General features: G+C 43.1%; 1 protein-coding gene across 7 annotated transcripts in view; it reads left to right on the top strand.

Moving 5' to 3' along the window:
* Positions 1–14065, top strand: part of LOC120424064 (probable ubiquitin carboxyl-terminal hydrolase FAF) — a 406051-nt gene that overhangs the window by 380741 nt on the left and 11245 nt on the right. The gene's annotated exons all lie outside the window — the stretch shown is intronic.

Here is a 14065-nt window from a genome sequence, read left to right as displayed (position 1 = left end):
TACTATTTTTAGGACCTTTATTTGGACATTGCCTTGCTATTTCACTAGTAAAAGTAGTACTTTTTGAACAAAAAACTTAATATCAAGACTATTTTATTGGGAGCAGCAAAACACTGCCTCCAAATGGCCTGTTCCATGATTGTGGGATGTTATTGTGCCTCCCACAATTGTGGAACACCTGAATTTTACTGATATTTTCACAAAAAAAGTTATCAGACCATTCATAAAACATTACTAAGCATGAGTTTTGTTGATCTCAGTGTGTGAAGTCATTATTTTGTAAAAAATATGTACTCCTGGAGAGAAAAAAAAGTTTGTTTACATCGTAAGAAAAAAGTGTTCCGAAGTTGTGGATTTCAAGGGTCAATGTTTTTCTTTAAAAACTTGATATAAAACGTAACAATGTACAGCCGGTCTATACATCAATCGAAAGATCGCAAGAAATGCTTTCCCATGAAGGTAAAAGCAAATCATTATGTTCAATTATCGATTTTCTATAATTTGTTGAACATTGGCCGATCTGTAAACTGTTCCGAATATGTGGGATGACTGTACGGCTAAAAAAATTAATCACTTTTCCCCATTGTCCTCCAGGACCTTTTGTCCTTTGGCGTGAACGCCATTTTGCGAGTTAAGCACGCCGCTTGACCGCCAGATCGCTCGCTCTTCGGCCCAGTTTGCGTAAGTGCGGAGGAGCCGGCTTACTGCGTCTAATCCTCAAAGATCATCAGTTGCTCTGGTCCGTGGACCATAATTTCCAAGGAGCACGCTCGGGCCCTCGTGGCTCTCATTCCAAAGGAGCGTAAATTCCCCCCTCTCGGTTTGGTCAACGTGGGCAGGTCCCCGATCGGCCGATCCAGTCAAGGAGGGAAGGCCTGGTCCCTAAGCCGTGCTCTACCTACCATCCACCCCCACCACGTCGAGAACCAGCACCGGTGCTTCAGCAACGAACGCGAGCGCTCGCGGCCAGCGGACTGGCTGAGTAGCAGATCGTCGTCGTCAGCGGAAAGGCAGCGGTACGTACAGAGTCCCCCACACACACATACACTCACAAATATACACTTTTGAACCGACTTAAATTCTTTAAATAAATTTCCCTTTCCGTCTCCCAAAAAAGGAGTTTTCATTCAACCCGTAACTCAAGAAAAGTGAAGTTCCCAAAGTTAAGTTCGCGTATCTCCTCGTTGGCGACTAGCGCAGCCGACCCTGCGATTACCGTGAGTCTGTGCTGTGACTAGCTAACCGTTGGCAAAAACTAATGTGGGTAAGTCCTAAATAGTTTCAATCTGTTCTTTCGTTCAGCGACGCCGTTCGACTGCGGGGAATGCGCGGTGGTAAACAGAGGCTTGATCCCTTCCGCCTTGTAGTAGGTGCGGAGTTCACGGTTGTCGTACTTTCCCCCTCCATCCGACCTCACCACCCGCGGCTTGCGGCCAAACAGGTTCTCCACCCAACGGACGTACTCTTTGATCCGATCGGCCGCCTCCGACTTCTGCTTCAGGAGGTAGATGACTGTGAAGCGGCTGTAGTCGTCAATCATCGTCATCACGTACCGATTACCGCTTGGCGTAACGGTTTTTATCGGTCCCCACAGGTCGGTGTGGACGATGTCCAGCACCTTTGACGACTTCCGTTCGATGACCGGTGGAAACGGAAGCCGAGCAGACTTCCCCTCCATACAGCACTCACACTCCAGTCTCAGACCGCAGTCCGTTACCTTCATCCCCGTGGCCAGCTCATCCTTGACCAGCTTCTCCGCCGCTGCCCAGTCGCGATGACCGAGTCGTCGGTGCCACTGGTGCTGACAGTCTACTTTGTGCCGACGTTCGGCGGCTACCATCGATTCCTCCTCCGCTTGGCGTAGGTAGTAGAGCCCTCCGTGGCGTCCACCCGTGGTGATCACTTTACTGTCACTCACTACCGAACAGCTCACCCAATATCCCCACCATACTACAATAATTCCCTAAAACCCTCCTCTCATTAATATTACCCTTACTTCACTACCAACCAAAATTCCATCTAATACCCAAAAAACATCCTATCATCCCCCCATAACCCCCCCTCATCCCCAACATTCACACCCAACAATACCTACTCCCTCATATCACAAATCACTTTCCCACCTCCTCTACCCCACCCAACCCTTACTATTACAACATCTTATGCCACCCATACTCACCTCCTTCCTAAATCAAACCCCACTCTTATCCCTCATCCTCTCATAACATCCCTCCCCCTTCCCCAACCTCAACCTTCCACCCTCCCCACCTACCCCTTAATTTCCTCCCAACCACCAAAACATTACACCTCCTCTCAACTTCCTAACCCAAATCCTATACCTCATCCCCCCCATAATCCCCCCAACTTTTAAAATTAACAATCAACCCCTCCCCCCCCCCCTATCCACTAAAAACCCCCATTCCCTTCTCTCCCACCCCCCTACCCATAATCTTATACACAAACCCTCCAAATCCCAATCCCCCCCCAAACCCTCTCTCCCATACCACTACTCTCTTCCCACCCCCCCTTCCCCCTACCCCTCCCAACTACCTCCTCTTTCTTCATCCCCACTCTCCCATCTCACCCTTTAAACCCCCCCCTCTACCCCCTCTCCCTTCCTAACTACAACTCCTTACCCCCTTCCCTCCCCACCCCTCCCACTCTCCTCATCCCCCCTCCCTTACTCCTCCCATTCTCCATATCTCCCCAAAACCACTTTATCTCTTCCTCCCCACAATCACAACCTAACCCCCCCCCCACCTCCACCTACAAAACCACAACAAATTACCCCTCCTATATAACACATTAACCACCCCCTACCCATCCCATATACCCCCCCCCCCATCCCCATATACCATCCCCAACCCATACTTTTCTCATAAATCATCCCCCTCCCCCCCTCCCCCCCTTACCCTCCCCACCCAAAAACTCACATCCAAAACCTCCCCACAATTTCATTCCAACCCCCCTTCACATCACTCCAAATCCACCTCCCCCCCCAACCCTATAAAAAACTTCAAAAACACCCTAATCCCATTTCCCAAATCCCACCCCCCCCCCCCCCCCCATCAAATAAATTTACCCCCAAATCCCCTTACTATCAAAATAATATTTACACCCAAATCCCTATCCAAATACTCCATAATACCTAATCAAATTATTCCATTTTAATCCCCACCCCCTCCACAAAAACCTCCTCTCCCCCTTCTTCTCTCACTCCCTAACTATTATTTCAAATTCTCCCCCTCCTCATACCCCCTCTATCCCCCCAATCAAACCACATCCTCCTCATTATTCCATACCCCACCCCCTCACACCTAATCCACCTCCTCCAACCTTACCAACCCTTTACCCCTTCCACCCACTTAATCACCTATCGTGTGCCAACAACCACCTCACCTACCCCCCTCAACTATACCCCTCTTCCCCCCATTCTAACTATTCCTAATCCACTAACCCCCTTTATCAATTACAATTCATTCCCACAAAACCCTCCCAAAATACAAAATATATCCCTCCCAAACCCCCCTCAACCCCACCAAAACCTATCCCCTTTCCTTCTCTTTCTTCCCCTCTCTACCCTATTCCCCTACCCCAAAACCCCCCCTCCCCTACCCAAATTTTCCCACCATCTTCAAAATACTTCTATCCCCTTTCTACCCTTCCTCTCCTCTCCCTTTCCCTTCCCCCCACTCTAATCTCAAACCCCCCTCCTAAACAAACTCCTCTCCCCACCTCCCTCCCTCTCCCCCAAAATTTTTTCCATCTTATATACCTCTCTCCCCCATCTTATGTTCCCCTTCCCTCCCCTTCTTCTTCCCCTTATCTCCAATACCCCATTCAACAATAATAAGTAACTGTGCCAATGTTGAGCCAAATTGGTTAAGGTTCAGAGGTCGCTTTTTATCGTTGAAGTTTAGATGGGAAAAATCGAAAAAATACATGGGGAAAACATCGCTTCAGAATTTTGGCAGGAGGTGGCGCAGGTCTCGCCCATTTGTTTAAGTGTGAGATTCTTGTAGGAAATTTAATTTCCTACAACTTTGTCGAAGGGTGCAAGAAGATCCGAGTTGATCCTGATGAGTAATTAGCAATGCGATGAAAAGGAATCGGCCTATATACTTGAAAGTAGTTAAGGGGTATATAGGACGTACCGTGAAACGTGATGACTTTGATAGCTGGGGTGACTTTGATGGGTTCGCGATTTTTCCTCAAAATGAAGGAATACAATTAAAATACTTACGGAATGGTTTAGAATCATACTGACTGTGGTAGAGAAGTGTTCAAAGTACCTCAAGAAGAACTTTTCATAAAATTTTGAAAAGTTTAAAAAGTTAGACTATTGCTCTGTAGCGTTAACTATTGCTCTGTAGGCCAACAAGACGGCACTTTTTGGTTTCAATTTTGACATATTCAAAATTCTCGGGAAATTTCACATTAGATTGAGGTGATGGTGTTATGAACATTTTGAAGTGCTTGAAAAGACCTTTCGAATGCATCTAAGAGAGTTGGAATCAGCGCCGTACCTACACGCAAATGTTTTGTAGAATCAGCCTGTACGAGGCTTGTTTCAACAAAAATTTTGTTGAATGTAATCAACGCCGATTTTGAGTTGAAACAAACCTTGATTTTCTCAATTACACAAAAATCTTTTGTTGTTTTGAAAAAGTTGCTTTGACGTTTAGCGTTGATTCACCAAAAATATTGATTTTCAAATAAAAAAAAAATCAAATTATTCGCTCTACAGCATTGCCTTGGCGTTCTCGATTGCGAGATTCCTACTCGAAACTAAGTGTCCGAAGGCTTGATTGTTGAGGCAATTGCAAACCTCTTTTTACACCCTAGCTTCCATCCACCCCGGGATTCGAACTGACGACCTTTGGATTGTTAGTCCAACTGCCTACCAGCGACTCCACCGAGGCAGGACCCAGGGAGACGACTCCTACACCTGGACTGAGCTAACGACCTAACCTTTAGGTTAGTCCTGGGCCAACATTTACTTCCCTTCCGACGGAAGGCGTGATCAGACAAATCTCGTCTCGAAAAATGCCACCGGGACCGTCTGGGATCGAACCCAGGCCGACTGGGTGAGAGGCAATCACGCTTACCCCTACACCACGGTCCCGTCAACAAATGTTTTTTTGATTCAAATATGCCTTATTTTTCTGCGTGTAGGGGTTGGCGCGGTTGGCTACCGCCTAGGGCGCCAGCCCCTGGGGGGCGCCGAAATCGATGATTGTACAAAATTTTCATGTCAGCTATAACATCCTCATTAGATATTTGAAAAAGAAAGGCCGCTGAATTATAAAATAGAATTACAAATAACTAGATAATTTGGCTTATAATTTATATATAAAAAATTAGGGGCGCCAAAATCTATTGTATGAATATTTCTACCGAAGTGTTTTTAAAAATTCATACTTATTGCTAAATTTATTTTTTCATCAAAGAAAAGGCGCTCAAGAGACAGAAAGTTAAAGGAGCTCTAGAAGAGCTTCTCAAAATAAAAACACGTTTAAGTTTGAACCGTTGTATAATGAAGTTTAAGGGGTCTAGCTCATATCCCCGAATGACATTTCCCCGAATGCCATTTCCCCGAAAATAATTCCCCCTAATTGACCACATCCCCTAATACCACTTCCCCTAATCAGCCACATCCCCGAATGCCATTTCCCCGAATATCATTTCCCCTAATCGGCTATATCCCCGAATGCCATTTCCCCTAATCGGCCATTTTCCCGAATGTCATTTCCCCGAAGGGACACTTAAGCCAATTGCCGTTTATTTAAACTTAATTTTCACGAATTTTCATATCCCCTAATCATCATTTTCGCTAAAGCCTTTTCCATGACTAACAGTTATTTTCTTTCTAATTTTTACCAAACAATCAGCTTTTTCGGGTATGCTGTTGATTAAATGTTGTAAATTGGGTAGTAAAGCCTTTTGTCAATTTTTATGAACAACGGTAAGAAACACGATTAAAAACCATTTTTGATAACGTTTTTTTTCTTTCATTTCTATGCAAACAAAAAGTTGTTGTTCTTCCTCGTGCGACGAAGTGTTCTCCTCCTCCTCATTTATCGGTACAGTACCGTCAATCTTTTTGGTCTTTCTGCTGTTCGATGTCACTTCCAAAAGCACCTTCCTTTTGGAAATCCCCGGTTTTTGGCCATCAGTTGAAGCATTAACCTTCCTTTTGGAAATCCTCACTTTTTTGCCTGCTTGAGCCGCAGGTAGGGCGATATTGCCGGCGTTTTCCGCCGGGACGCGACGAGTCATGTTGAATAAGACAACATTCTCCAACGAATGCTCGAATAACAATGATATTAAATGTTTGTATCCACTTATAAACAGGAATTCTAGACTTTGTCTCAAGAATAAACTGTTAATTTATAAACAAATTTTCAGACCTGCCATGCTTTATGCTATGCCGAACTGGACAAGCTGTTGCTTAAAGGCTAGTACGCTGATCGGAAGGAAAGGGGTCAAGAAATGGCTTTACGAACAGCAGAACAAAGGAGAGGGAGCGATTTCTTGGGGCTTTTCTTCACCCTCTCTGGCTTGCTTTAGCTGCCGCTGCTGCCCATTTGATTTTTTTCTTGACCGGTTCCTTCCGAAGTGCGTATACCACTTAAACAGGAAGAGGATTCAGAACAAAATTCTGAAAATGATTCTGAAACTTCCTCCCTGGTTCAGCACCCGTGAACTTCATCAATTAGCCGAAGTTGACACTTCGGATGTTATGTCCAATAAGATAATTGGTGCATTTTGACAAAAATCATTGCAGTCTTCAGCTGCATTGATCCGCTCTTTATATTGTTTATAAGTTAGTTTTTAAGGTTTCCCTTTTCCCTTTTGTACATGTAGGACCTCCTACATTTGAAATCACTGAATAGCGAAAGCTACAATATTTCATGAATAAATGAAAGTTGCAAGTATTTAAAATTGAGGTGAAAAGTCATCGATTGTGATTGGACACTCAATAATATTTTAACTGAATGAATGTACATGGAAGAGAAAATCTGAATAAATATAAATTTAAAAAAAATTTAAACAGCGGAAATCAACGGTTACAGCAGAACAACTATCCAAGCAATCATCAACAAGAAGAAAAGGAAACTTCACAGAATATCACTCACAACCCTTACGCAACCAGCAGAGCCACTACGAAGAGCAGCAGTAGAATTCGATAAGAAAGCAGTGCGGGACAGGTGGCTGCTGCACAATACCCGTGGGAACAAGGAGTCGTACAAACAGTTGCGAACATGGAACAGCGGTATCGCTCTAATGAAACGGGTAAGTTCTATAAGAAACTTAGTCAATCCCGGAAAGGTTTCATGCCGCGAGCCGAAATGTGCCGGGATAAGGATGGAGGCATCTTGACGGACGAGCGCGAGGTGATCGAAAGGTGGAAGAACCAGGGCGACGGGGAAGCGACGTCAGCGGTATGGTGGACGGCGAGGACGAGCCAGCACCCACGATGAGGGAAGTTAAGGATGCCATCAAGAAGCTGAAGAACAACAAAGCAGCGGGTAATGGGAAGGTGCTGAACTCATCAAGTAGGGCCCGGACAAGCTGGCGGCCTGTCTGCACTGGCTGATAGTCAAGGTCTGGGACACAGAACAGCTACCGGAAGAGTGGAAAGATGGAGTAATATGCCCGATCTACAAGAAGGGGGACAAGTTGGAATGTAAGAACTATAGAGCTATCACTATTCTCCAAAAATGTCGCTAGTACCAGATCCCGACGCAAACCCTGTTCATCGATTTCAAAGCAGCGTACGACTCGGTCGATCGCGAAGAGCTATGCAAGATCATGCACGAGAACGGTTTTCCCGGGAAGCTGATCAGAATGGTGAAATCAACGATGGACGGTGCAGCGTGAAGATTTCGGGTGCTATGACCGACCCGATCGAATCGCGCAAGGGACTGCGACAAGGCGACGGTATCTCCGGCCTCTGTTTCAACATTGGGCTTGAAGGTGTAATGAGTAGAGAGCCTGGAGCTTATTAGAGAACGAACATCTCAAACCAAAAGTACCAACCGAAGCACGAGAACTGTCAAATGGAGGTACCAATCGAGCATAAGACAAAGGATTTTGCTCGATGCGGCGGAGGGGGGCGCAACGTGCAAGGTGGTTGAACCAAGTGGAGGAAGATCTGGAAAATGTGGGAGTTCCGCAGCGGGATTGGAGAGTAGCAGCCCAGTACCGATTCCAGTGGCAGCGCATCTGGAGACGGCTCATGACCCGGAGGTTGTACGTAGCAGTAATAGTAAGTACGTCAGAAGGCTACAACAAACGCCGGTTCTACAACCATTTTGAGTTCCGGACAACGTGTCCTTCAACTTCTGGTCATCTTCATGAATCAGCACCAAAAGGCCTAGAAACTTTGTAGTGCGGATCCGGTCTGTTCGACAACCATTTTGACCTCTTTCATGTCCAAGACGCCTCGGAAATGTCTCACGTGTTTCCACACTGTACTATCTTCCGGCATGCATACGGCTAGAAAATTAGACAGAATCTTAAGTGTTATTTATGCATTTATGCAGCTACCATGATTCGTGTTTGGAAGCTGGCAACGATTCTATTGGTCAGGCGTGGACGTGAGAAACGCTCGCTCCGAATTAGTCCAGAAAAAACGCCAACTTTTCGATGTTTACATTTTGAATTTGTATTTTTTTTCCTACACGAATAATAAAAAAGGTGTTTTTAAATACCTGAGTTAAAATAAATTACAAAAGTCCATACATTTTTGGCAGGTTGCTCAAACAATGTTTTGCCTTCCTCGCCTTACTGAGGAAAGGCTATAAAATCACTCGAAAAACGAAATTCGTAATTTGACCTCCTAGACCCACTTTCATGTATACATATCGACTCAGAATCAAATTCTGAGCAAATGTCTGTGTGTGTGGTGGGATGTTGATAAAAAAAATTGCACTGGATTATCTCGGCACTGGCTGGCCGTTTTGGTCTCATTCGATCCGTCTTAGGGTCCCATAAGTCGCTTTGGAAATTATAAAGTTTAGTTAAGTACTTCAAAAGTTATGCTAAAAAACGATTTTAACAAAAGTCCGAAAGATTGTAAAAAGGGAGGTTTTTGTAAGAAACCCCGTCATATTATACATTTTTAGAAAGGTATTCAAAAGACCTTTTCAACGTGTTCAGAGACTGAAGATCCGACGACCGTATCATAAGATGTAAGCACTTAAGTGTTATTAATAAACTTTTTAGAGGCCGGATCTCATATATTTCGATGAAAACGTTGTCTGGATCTATCATGCGACTTGTCGTTAGATAGGTAATCAAAAGACCTTTCCAATGAGTTCAATAGATTGCAGTTATGACAACCATATCAAAAGTTATAAGCACTTCAGTGTTATTTATGCACTTTTTGGAGGCCGGATCTCAGATATTTGGATGAGAACGTCGTCCGGATATATGCGACCTGTCGTTGAATAGGTAATTAGAAAATCTTCTCAACGAGCTAAATAGGTTGAAGATCTGACAACCCTATCAAAAGTTATAAGCACATAAGTGCCCTGAATTATGAAGATCTGACTACCCAATCTGATGGTATGAACAATGAATCAAGTTGATCAACACTGAAAGTTCCACCCTTTTGTATCTTTTTGGATAGCATTATCCCTCTAAATGTGAGGAAGGCACCAACCACCTAAGGGTGGATTATATAACGTTTTTACCCAGGTAACATGGGTTTTAAAGAAACCTTAGATGTTTGGGTATCAAAAGATCGAAAATGTCATGCCCCGAGGCCACATAGGTTAACTTGTGAATCGTGGTTCGGTTCGGATGCCAGCGTATTTTCCGACGACGTAATTCCGGGTTGGAACGAAAGTCCAACGAAACATCTATTATAACGATACAAAGACCCCCAAAACGATGTTATACCCACTCCAAAATGTTTATTTAGCAATTCTATGGTAATATATTGACATTTAGTTAAATTTAAAGTTTGCAAAATTAAGTTTAGATAAGTTTTATACTAAGTAGTTAGTAAACTTTATATTCAATCCATTTTTTTTATCAGTCAATGATGCCTATTTGGAGTTGAGAGACTGGATTTATGGTGATTTGTCAACAAACAACTTTATTTATGTTATTTTTTCGAAAGGTGTATAAACTTTTTTGCACCTTTTTTGATTTTTGTGATAGTATTTGTTATATCACTTTTTATAGAAATAATCGTCTCATGAGCTTTTTGTAGCAAAATGTTTGGCATGAGTTTCTGAACAAAACGTAGTACACTCTGTACTAGGTTGCTGTCAAACTGTCAAATTGTTTACATGTTTCATCACAAAATGTGCATAGTGTCCAAGGGGTGTAAATACTTTTTTTTTAACAAACCGTCATCTGGGGTGAATTGGGACTACAGTCTGAATAGGGATAGCAGGGTTTAGAGCATTTAATGGTTTTAAATTTGGAAATGGATGTACACATTTTGTTGGGTTGAGTCTGTTCTAACTGGAACCAACCAGAAAAATCAAAATATTGTGCTCCTACATGATTAAACCTGCTGTCCCAATTCGCCCCATGTTTCCCGATTTGCCCCAGTTGATGGGACTTTAGTTTGTCAAAGGAAACATATTGGTCGCTATTTCCCTTGACAACTTGTAGTTCAAATGTCTGCTAATAGAGCTTTATGACGTTTCGCGTACGCACACTAGCGCACCATTTGGTTTTGCTGGCTGACAAAATTTAACCTCACTTTATTTTCGTGTACGTACACTAGGCCGCCCAAAAAATGAAAAGTTGTCAAATCTTCGGTGCTCACCCATAGAATGATAGATTAGGATGTCAGGAACAATGTTTTCATACAACAAAAAATTCCCAAAAATGGTTTACAACTCGCGCGCGGTGCTTGAATGAAAAAAGTGCACTTTTCGAGTATTTTTCAGAAATGCGAGCAACAATCATACTAAAGTCATTAAAATTTGGTCGCCTTTGGCTTCAAGTTATAGTTTAATGTTTCCTGAACAAATTCCTGTACAGGCATACTCCATAAAAGCTTGTGTTTGGGCATGGCAGGGCGTTTTAGGGAGAAAAATTACTATTTTTTATCCAAAAATTTCAAAAATCACTCCCCTTAACAAGCCAACAAATTTTGCAGCCAAAACTAATGCATTCAGCTTGTAGGAAATTTTACGGAGATCATTTTGTTTTTTTAACATTCAATTTATGTCCACGCAAAGCCGAGATCTTACAAAAGAAAGGTTTAAGGTTTGCTTTTAAAAAAACGATTTTCTCAGAAATCTTGAAAAATTCATGCGCAGCGAGGAATCGTCCCAGAAAAAAATCCTATTGGGTAATTCTCTACCAACTCACACGAAATCGGGAAAAGTTGCCCCGACCCCTCTTCGATTTGCGTGAAACTTTGTTCTTAGGGGTAACTTTTGTCCCTGATCACGAATCCGAGGTCCGTTTTTTGATATCTCGTGACGGAGGGGCGGTACGACCCCTTCAATTTTTGAACATGCGAAAAAAGAGGTGTTTTTCAATAATTTGCAGTCTTAAACGGTGATGAGATAGAAATTTGGTGTCAAAGGGACTTTTGTGTAAAATTAGACGCCCGATTTGATGGCGTACTCATAATTCCGAAAAAAAACATATTTTTCATTGAAAAAAACACGAGATATCAAAAAACGGACCTCGGATTCGTGATCAGGGACAAAAGTTACCTCTTAGGACAAAGTTTCACGCAAATCGAAGAGGGGTCGGGGCAACTGCTGTGTGAGTTGGCGGAGAATTACCCTATTACTAAATTAAAGGTTTAAATGCGCTCTTTCGATTGAATTTTGGCCTGAAACCCGGAACTCAAAGTCTGATTTTTGAGAGCTCTTTTTCTGAAATACTTCGCTCTTAAAAAAGTGTGTCTTCCATCATTGGAAACCGCTCGTAAAACCCACAATTTTTATATTTCAGATTTGTAGCCATGGGGTCGGAGACGAACATTTTATTTTTCGATTCACAATTTTTGTTTGTTTGTTTGTTTGTTTATTTATCTGGTAGCGTAAGGTTTGCACCTTTTAAATTGCTACTTCCGATTTTGATCGACGTGCATACACAAATTTGATAACCTAAATACTAATAATTAAAAGCACTAAAATAGTGTAGCGTTGTCGTGAGGTAAAGTCCAAGGTTCGTCCGAGGGGATAGGGGTATGCCCCTTGTACGACCTCTTCCTGGGGGCCACAGGAGCCCGGGGGTTGTCCCTATACCACTCTTTCTTTGACTTGTGGTTAGGGGGGCCCCGGGTCTCCTGAGCCTCGGTGGATTCTCCGGTTGGCGTTTCGTCGGTTCGCGTTTCGTCGGTTGGCGTTTCGTTAGTTGGTTTTGCGTCGGTTGGCATCTCGTCGGCTTGCGTGTCGTGTTTACCAGGCGCCCCGGAGGAGCCGGAGGGTTGTCCCTATTCCACTCTTCCTTTGACTTGTGGTTAGGGGGGCCCCGGGACCTCCGGGCGCGACAGTGGTTACACTTCATTCCAGTGTTCTTTGCAGTCTCTCTTGAAGGTTGCCTCAGATAAGCTGTTAGTGACTGCGGGAGGGAGTGAGTTCCTGTACACAACCCCTCTGACGAACATAGTGCAGGCATATCCAGCTGTACGGTTTGCTGGGACGACCAAGTTGCGTAGACGTCGGCTTCTTGCATGGATGAGTTTCTGGTAGAGCGCTGGGTCGACATCAGGTTTCTCAAGAACAGACCAGATCGGTACGCAAAAAGGTTTTGCATCGGACATCCAACGAGGTTCTTTTGTAGGTGAGCAGTTCTCTACGGAATCGGTCTATTTTCTTTAATTTTTATTTTTGTATTATTTAATCCGGCTGAAACTTTTTTGGTGCCTTTGGTATGCCCAAAGAAGTCATTTTGCATCATTAGTTTGTCCATATAATTTTCCATACAAATTTGGCAGCTGTCCATACAAAAACGAGATGTAAAAATTCAATAGTCTGTATATTTTGAAGGAATTTTTTGATCGTTTTGGTGTCTTCGGCAAAGTTGTAGGTATGGATATGGACTACACTGAAAAAAAATGATGCACGGGAAAAAAAAATTGGTGATTTTTAATTTAACTTTTTGTCACTAAAATTTGATTTGCAATAAAACACTATTTTCATTTTTTTTTATTTTTTGATAAGTTTTAGAGGACATCAAATGCCAACTTTTCAGAAATTTCCAGAATGGGCAAAAAATTTTTGACGGAATAATGATTTTTTGAATCAATACAGTTTTTTTTTCAAAAAATCGAAATATTGGTCGCAAAAATTTTTCAACTTCATTTTTAGATGTAAAATCGAATTTGCAATCAAAAAGTACTTTAGTGAATTTTTGATAAAGAGCACCGTTTTCAAGTTATAACCATTTTTAGGTAACTTTTTTGAAAATAGCCGCAGTTTTTCATTTTTTTAAATTAGTGCACATGTTTAGTTACCGCTCATCTGTTGAGATGAGCAAACGTGCTTGTTGAAAAGGGCTGATCAAGTATTTTTCCTCAGTTTGTCCTTCAATAAGCAACCGCTAATCGCGGACACGCCGGTCCGGGATGGCCCGTCGGATTAATACTTTTCGGATCGACTATTCGATGATACCGAAAAAACCTAGTTTCGAAGAAGTGCACGAATTCATCGCGACGGTCATCGGTCTGAAACGCGAGGAGGTGGAACGCATTCAGTGCAGCCGTACACATGGTTGTGCTTTTGTGAAAACTACCGATCTTGCGATCGCACAACGAGTTGTGGAAGAAAACGACAACAAACACGAAATCGAAGTGGAAGACAAAATCTACAAGTTACGTATCGTGATGGAAGACGGAGCTGTGGAAGTAAAACTCCACGACCTTCCTGAAGACATCCAGGCGCAAGCGATCGTGGACTTCCTCTCGGCATACAGTGAAGTTTACGAACTTTGCGAGCTGATGTGGGGAGAAAAAATCGCGTACGATGGTTTTCCATCCGGAATCTGGGTGGCCAAAATTAAGGTCAAACAGAATATTCCATCGTATGTGGTAATCGACGGAGAACTTACTGCTTTGTCATACTATGGCCAGAAG

Source organism: Culex pipiens, chromosome 2 (genome assembly GCF_016801865.2).
Source record: "Culex pipiens pallens isolate TS chromosome 2, TS_CPP_V2, whole genome shotgun sequence".
NCBI classification, from domain to species: Eukaryota; Metazoa; Arthropoda; class Insecta; order Diptera; family Culicidae; genus Culex; species Culex pipiens.
The sequence above is the reverse complement of the archived record's forward strand: the minus strand, read 5'-3'. Positions and strand labels throughout refer to the sequence as shown.